This window comes from Dipodomys ordii, unplaced genomic scaffold (assembly GCF_000151885.1).
Source record: "Dipodomys ordii isolate 6190 unplaced genomic scaffold, Dord_2.0 Scaffold31, whole genome shotgun sequence".
Lineage (NCBI taxonomy): Eukaryota > Metazoa > Chordata > Mammalia > Rodentia > Heteromyidae > Dipodomys > Dipodomys ordii.
Genome location: NW_012267247.1, coordinates 6,501,520 through 6,509,869, shown reverse-complemented (window position 1 = coordinate 6,509,869; position 8,350 = coordinate 6,501,520).

The window sequence follows — 8,350 nt, the reverse complement described above, 5'->3', positions numbered from 1 at the left end:
CCTGGCCCTACTTTCAGCCCCTCACCCCGATTGAGTGGGGGGGCGTGAAGATCCTGCTCGCACCCGGGCTCTGGGGGGGGGGGCGCGCTTGACCTCTTAGTGTCCCCGCGGTGCCCGGGAGGCGCTAATATAACTCCAGACCCGGGACGGTCCAAGGGAGCCCGAGCCGAGTCCCGGGCTGCTGAGGCCTGGGGGAGCGAGCAAACAACTGGAAATTATTAATAGTTAATGCGCTTCGTATGGCTCCAGCCGCCTGTTGGCGCGGCGGGGCGGGCTCTGGCTCTCACGTCTGTCCCCGAGGACAGACGGCCTACTTGTAACTCCGTGAGGCTCCCGGGGACGGGACGCCAGTCGTTCCTTCGTTCCCTCGTCCCCGGTGCTTGGCTGAACAGGCTGTGGCCACATCGGGCAGGAAGTTCTGCGGGGGCGCAGACTCGGCTTCCAAGACGGTCTAGCTCAGGGGGCTGCCCACAGGCTTGCTCAAGTGCCAGGGCACCCCTCCTTCCAGTGAGGGTCACAGCTTTTCACTCACAGGAACTTTCCACCCTGTGCCCCACCCCGGCGGGAGGGGAGAAGCTGGAGACTTTCTTTAAAAAAAAGAAAGAAAGAAAGAAAAAGCCCTTCCTGAGCCACAACTCCATGTTTGCGGCTGTAAGGCTGAGATCTTCCCAGATCCAGTGTTCCAGGATCAACAGCAAGTGTGCAGAGTCGCCACGTGTCTTCCCCTGGAGGGGAGGGGAAGGGAGAGGGTGCTCAGCTGAGGACTTAGAGCTGGTGCTTCCCCCAGATCTACACAGCAGGTACCTGTTCTAAGAAGGTGTCCTACTCTGGGCCGGGGTGGAGGGGTGGGGGGGGATGGCTTCCCTGCTAGACAAAAGGCTCTGTGCCCCGCACACAATGGTAGCCCCATCCACATACTTGCAGAGATGAAGGGTATTTACCTTACTTAGAGCAGACCTGTTAAATTTAGAGCAGGCAGAAATTTAGAGCGGGCAGATTTGCTGGCAAAGTCCACTCCTTCTTCCTCTCCCCCTTTCACTTTCAGATAAGGAAACAGAGGGACTTACTCCAAGTCACATAGGCACGGGTGGCTCACACCTCTAATTCTAGCTGGTTAGGAGTCTGAGATCTGAGATTCATGGTTCCAAGCCAGTCTGATTGAGAGACTCTAATTTCCAATTAACCTCCAAAAAGCCAGAAGAGGAGGTGTGACTCAAGTGATAGCTCCAGGCTTGAGTGGAAAAAGGTCAGTAAGCTGGTCCCGAGTTCAAGCCCTGGTACCTGTGCACACACAAGTCATAAAGCTGGTACCAGGCATCTTGTTATGAACAGGAAGCCTGGCACATCCCTTCTACAGACAATGAAGCTGGGTTACATGCCTGTGGCCTGGTAGGTTGTTCATTTATTTAGGACATGTGGGAATAGTTTACAAAACCCACACTGTCCAGTCCTGGACAAATGGCTAGTGCGAGGACATCTATGCTGCCACACTTGCTTGTTCCTGTGAAACCCACTGTCTGCACATGCCAGGGCAAGCGTGACCCAGAGCATCACAGGAGGGATTGCTCTCTTTTCTGGGCTTGTGAAAGGTAATCTGTCAAAAATGGGAGACATTTCAAAGCAGATCATGAGAAATCTTTCCCCAGTCTGGTCAAAGTAGGAAAGAAAGATGGCAGCTGCTTCAAAGAAATGGCTTGTTGGATGCTGGTGGCTCATGCCTGTAATCCTAGTTATTCAGGAGGCTGAGATCTGAGTATCGTGGTTAAAAGCCAGCCCAGGCAAGAAAGGCCAGGAAACTCTTATCTCCAATAAATCACCAGAAAACTGGAAGCAGTGCTGTAGCTCAAGTGGTAGAGCGCTAGCCTTGAGCTGAAGAGCAGAGGGACAGCGCCCAGGCCCAGAGTTCAAGCCCCATGACCAACAACAACAAAAAAAGGAAAAGAAAAGGCTTTTTGGTTCAAGATTCATTGCCCCAGAAGAGATAGAGGGGAGATTGAGGAAATCCAGCATGCTAGCCAGAGAATCCATGGAGATATCAAAGCTGCCAACATGAGATGGAGGTGTAGCTGAAGTGGTTAGGTGCCAGCCTAGAAAGAGGGAGCCCCTGACTTCAAACCCCAGCACCACTAAAATAAGTGAATAAATAACATCAACCAACCTAAACTAGGATTGCAGGCGTGAGCCGCCAGTGCCCAGACACTCTACATCTTACTCCAAGCATCCAAAGGATGCTGCCTTAAAAACTCTAAGGAAGGCTTGAGGAGGCCGAGATTGAGAGGACTGTGGTTCAGGCCTGCCTAGGCAAAAAGTTACAGTTTGGAAGATCCCATTTCAACAAGACAAAGCCAGGCCAGGAAGTATAAAGAGGAAAATCGTGGTCCAGACTAGCCCAAGCACAGAGCAAGATTCTATCTCAAAAATGAGAGGAAAAAGGGCTTCTGAAGGCATGACTCAAGCTGTAGAGTTCTTGCCTAACAAGCCTGAGTTCAAAACTCCAGTACTGGGGGAGAAGGGGAAACTTGCCAGATTCTCTCACAATCTTCTCTGGCCCTTTTTGGATAGGAACAGCTGGGGTTCCCCTGGAAATCATGGATGAATTATGCAAAACAAGCAGAGCCAAGGGAGACTATGGAGCCTGAGTAAAGTCTGGCCTCTTCTCAAAGTTGTCTTTTCAGAGTAGGGCCATGGTTCCCCTGCCTGGATCATAGAGACACTGCAGGGACACCGTGTCCTCAGAGGACTTGGCCTCTGGCCTGAGGCTTCTCTAGGCAGGGGCTGAGGAACAAAAACTACCTACCAATGGATGCCAATCCTTTTTTTCTGCATTGAATTAAGCTGATGCCCAAATGAGAGTTAAGTTAGTGCCTCTGCTAGGGGCTGCTTATGTTAGAACAATCAGTTTCAGTAAAGCCAGCCAGCTTAAAAACACTCCTGGGCATGGGGTGCCAGTGGCTCACACCAGTAATCCTAGCTACTCAGGAAGCTGAGATCTGAGGATCACAGTTCAAAGCCAGCCTGGGCAGGAAAGCCCATGAGATTCTTATCTTCAATAAACCACCAGAAAACTGGAAGTGGCACTGTGGCTCAAGTGGTAGAGTGCTTGCCTTAAGCTGAAGAACTGAGGGGATAGTGCCCAGGCCCAGAATTCAAGCCCCAAGACCAAAAAAAAAAAAAAAATCCTGGGCAAAGTTTACCGGTTCTTGCTGATGCCCATGGCACCTTGCAGCTCCCAGCCTCTGAGTCCCACATCTTTCTGCGGTCCATGGCTCAGAGGACTTGCCTCAGTGTTTAATCAGGTCCTGTCAACCAAAGGCTAAAAAACACAAAACAGAACTTAGCTGGGCTCTGGTGGATTATGTGCTTAATTACAGCTACTCAGGAGGCTGAGATCTGAGGATTGTGCTTAAATGTCAGCCCAGCCAGACAAATTCAAGATTCTTATCTCCTGTTAACCAGCAAAAAACTGGAAGAGGAAGTGTGGCTTGGCTCAAGTGGCAAAGTTCCAGCCTTAAACAGGAAAGCCAGACAAGGGCAAGAGGTCCTGATTTCAAACCCTATGACCAGCACAAATGCACACGCACATGCATGCACACAAATACAAACTCCGAATCACAAAACGAAAACCCCCAAATAACCCAGAACTTCATTTTATCCCTTAAGTATTTGAAGATTAAACTTAAGATTTTTCAAAGAACATTGAAAGGGACCTGCCACATTCAATAAAGAAGGGAACCAAATAATAGTAAAAATAAAAAAAAAAAGATATACTCTAACCCAGCATGGCCCACAAGAATGGGGTGCACTCATGTTGGTAAGTTAATGATCTTGAGCCTTTGGTTCTCACAAGGGGATACCAAAATCCTTGCTTGGCAGTTTCTGAGCTAAGCAAGCTAGATGCATCAAGGGGCTTCTTTTCCTGGGAGATCACCAGTTTGGTTGGAGAGATGGGGTCTGCCCAAGGCCAGTTGGCAGCACTAACCCAGTGCAGCTGATATGGGGGTCAAACCACTGTGCTCTGGATTCCCCTCATTTGTAGACTAAGAACTGATTCTCCCAAATGCTTCCTGCTTACACAGAGAAGGGCCTTCCTCGGCCTCTGTAAAATAAAACCAGATGGGATTTTACAAAGAGCTGGGGCACATGGCCTCTTTGGAATCGCATCAATGCACTTGTAGTCCTGGCTCCGTTCTGCATATCCAGACTGGACAGAGACTTGCAAGCCAGAAAAACAGCTTATGGTTGAGTAACTGGAGTTCAGCCTTTCTTGACTCCTTGGGTGAAAGGCATGATAGAAGGGTGTGCTGTCATTATCCCTAGAGAACAAATGGCAGGTCTGGGAGACCACACGCCAAAGGCAGTATTGAGGGTCTCCATGGTTGCTTTAGGATTTGGGTCGTAGGACTGCCTTGGAACGGGTGGAGAATGGGAGTCCTTGAAGCAGCCAGGCAGCGGCTCACAGTGACAATTGGCCTGCTATGTCCTTCCTGGGAGCTTCAGTCTCTTAGGACTCTTACCTCCAATTAACCACTAGAAAACCAGAAGTGGCACTGTGGCTTAAAGTGGGAGAGTTCTAGCTTTGAGTGAAAGAGCTCAGGGACAGAACCCAGGCAAGCCCATGACCACCACCACCACCACCAAGAGTCTTGTGGATTTTGGCTGGCTTTGAATTGTGATCTCAGCTCTCAGCCTCCTGAGAAGCTAGGATTACAAGTGTAAGCCATCAGTGCCTGGCTACTGCTTGTGTGTGTGTGTGTGTGTGTGTATGTGCAATAGTACTGGTGTTTGGATCCAGGGCCTTACACTCTCACTTGACTTTTTTTCCACTTAAGGACGAGGCTCTATCACTTGAGCCACAGCTCTATTTCAGGTTTTTTACTGGTTATTTGGAAATGAGACTCTCACCGATTTTTCTGTCTAGGTTGGCTTCAAACTGCAATCCTCAGATCTCAGCCTCCTGAGTAGCCAGGATTATGTAGGTGTGAGTCACTGGCTCATGGCTCCTATTCTCTTTAAAAATTGGAAAACTGTCTTACTAACTCCACATAGCTTGTTTTACCTTCTGGTTATTGATGCATGTGGCTTTTGGGTAATTACTGCTCTAATCTGGTGGTATCTAGGAGGCTTATGTTCTGTGCTGTATACTTATGTTCTGTTCTGTATCCTAGGTTTCCCAATCTAAGATCTCCTGCAATGGTCTAGTCCTTTTACAGTTTCTGGAAACCTAAGAAGTCTTAGCAGTGAACACTGCCCACAATGAAGGGTGAGGGCTCCTCATGGCTCACAGTTCCTGAGGCCTGTCTGGCTAGGCAACTGCCTCAGATACCTACTTCCTTCCTTTAGTGCCATGGAGCACAGGACTTCTCTCTCTCTTTCTCTCTCTCTCTCTCTTTCTGGTCTGAGATTGGGACTCCAACATAGTACCTGATGGTTTTGCTCATTGGTTAGTCCTCTACCACCAACTGAGCCATGCCTCCATCCCAAGACTTCTCTTTATATAGGGCTGCACTCTCCCAGGTTCTTAGCTAGAAGCCAGGCGATGGCTTCCACTTTAGGAGCGCCCACAAATTGGTGGGGTTTCTTTTCACACTGGGGGCACAGCCCACACTAACAGGGAACTATCAGCCTTAACATTAAAACTTAGTTGCTTTGGTTTTTCTCTCCTCCTTTTGCTTGCAGCCTGTTAAGATCAAGACACATTGTCTTTATGATGAGGACTATATGAAAAAATCTCCCAGGATTTTTTTGTGCTTAAAATTTAAAAGCAGGGGCTAGGAATGTGGCTTAGTGGTTCCTCAGTACCACATAAACAGAAAAAGCCAGAAGTGGTGCTATGGCTCAAGTGGTAGAGTGCTAGCCTTGAGCAAAAGAAGCTCGGGGACAGTTCCCAGGCCCTGAGTTCAGGCCCCAGGACTGGCAAAATAAATAAATAATTAAGTAAATAAATAAATCAAAGCACATGCAAGGCTTGTAATCCTAATCCTAGCTACTCTCAGGTTGAGATCTGAAGCTCTTGATACGAAGCCAACCTAGATAGCCAAATCCAAGAGCTGCCAGCCTCCAATTTACCAGCAAAAAATTGGAAGTGGAGTTGTGGTCAAGTGGTAGAGCACCAGCCTTGAGCCAAAAAACAAAGAGAAGCGTGAGGCTCCACAACCACACTGGGCATGTGTGCATGCATGTGCATGTGTACATGGGTGCACACACACACAATTTAAAGACACATGTTTAAAAATAAGAAGCAAAACCAAACTAACCCTAAACCAGACTGCTACACTCTTGTGTACACAGCTTTGGATTTCCACACATACCTCTACTACAGAATTGCAAGAATCAACATATAAGTTCAAAAGCTATGAATTGAAGCTATTATCTCTATACTTGGAGCCTGAGGACAGTGATGTAAGATTGTGAGCCTATTGCTGGAGTACAAGGAGAAGGGCTATAGTAGAAAGAACTGGAAAAATACTCCCTTTAATATCAGATTACATCAATAGGTGTAGAAAGCATGACCACTCATCCTTTGCTTTCATGAATGAGCTATGGAGCATGTTCTCTAGAAACCCTGAGTGCAAAAATGCTGTGACTCAACAGACATCGAAATAGGAAGCTTTCTTGCAAGACACAGCCCAGGTTGGGCCACATTTAGTCTTATGCAATGAAAACCAAAGGTGGGACATCTGCCCATGGGGTTTCTACAGATAGTTTGAGAAGCAGGAAGAAACTTTGTGAACAAGTGAGGAGGTGGAGAATTGGGTTCCCACACCCTGTGAAGGAGAGCAAAACCACCTTGCAGAGTGCATTCAGGCAAGAGCTGGAAGATTTTCAATGTGAATACCCTTTCATCATTGTAAGTGGGAATATACTAACTATTTTAGGAGAGGATCCTGCAAATATGTGAGCACAAATAAGCATAGTATTTACAGAAAGATTTTCACCAAGGATAGGAAACCTGTTTGCATATTGACAGGAGGCTGGCAGTCTCAGTTCGTTCATGTTGCTATAACAAAATATCCCAGGCTGGGTAATTCATTAATAACATAATTTCTCCTAGCTCTAGAGGATCAGTCCAAAATCAATCAGACTGTTGGCAGATTGAATGTCCAGTGAGAACTGCTCACTGCTTCCAAGATGTGCCTTGTTGCCAACTGGTTATTTGCCAGAAGGCCAAGGGGCTGAACAGCTCTCACAAACACCCACCTTTCTTTTTCTGCTTAAACTCGAGGCCTGAGCATTTCCCTTAGCTTTTTAAAATTTCTGCTCTAGGTACTGTCCCTTAACTTTTATGCTCAAGGCTGATGCTCTATCACTTGAGCCATCGCTGGACTTCTGGCTTTTTGTGGCCAATTGAAGATAAGGGTCTCATAGCCTTTCCTGCTCCTGCTAGCTTTGAATCATAATCTTCAGATCTCAGCCTCCTGAGTAGCTAGGATTACAGGCATGAGCAACCAGTGCCTGGTATAATCTGATCTATAAAACAACATGCAGCCATTATTTTTTTTTAATGTGGGCAAGGGAAGTAGATTCAGTAGTAGAGCACTTGCCAAGCATATGTGGGGCCTGAGTTCTACACACATGCAAAAGAGTAGATTTGTTGCCAGGCGCCGGTGGCTCACGGCTACTACCTACTCAGGAGGCTGAGATCTGAGGATCACGGTTCAAAGCCAGCCCCAGAAGGAAAGTCTGTGAGACTCTTATCTCCAATAAACCACTAGGAAAACTGTAAGTGCTGCTGTGGCTCAAGCGGTAGAGCGCTCACCTTGAGCTGAAGAGTTGAAGGACAGAACCCAGGCCCAGAGTTCAAGCCTTACTACTGACAAAAAAAAAAAAAAAAAGAAAAGAAAAAAAAAGGGTAGATTTGTTGAGAACAACGATCTCCAAGTATATTGTTAGTGAAGAAAAATATGCTTAATATTGAATACTTTTGCAATGTATTATTCTCCTCCTTCTATGCACAGAAAGTATAGGACAGTCAGACCTCTGTTTTTATTTATCTTTTGAGTCCTAGTGTTCAAACTCATAGTCTTGTACTTGCTAGGCAGGTACTCTACCATTTGAACTATGCCCTTTGCCCTTGTTTTGTTTTCATTCTTTTTCTAATAGGGTCTCTAACTGATGCCCAGACTTGCCTGGACCATGATCTTCCTCTTTAGATTTGCCACAGCACCCACCTGAGTTACTGGGTTTGAACTGAGTTTGAACCCTGTTTGAACTGATTACTTGTCTGGTGCTCTACCACTTAAGCCATGCCTTCAGCCTCTCATCCCACTTTTTATTGGTTTAGATGGTATCTCATGAATTTTTTTTGCCCAGTCTGGGCTTGAATTCGGATCCTCTCCCAATCTCCAGCCTC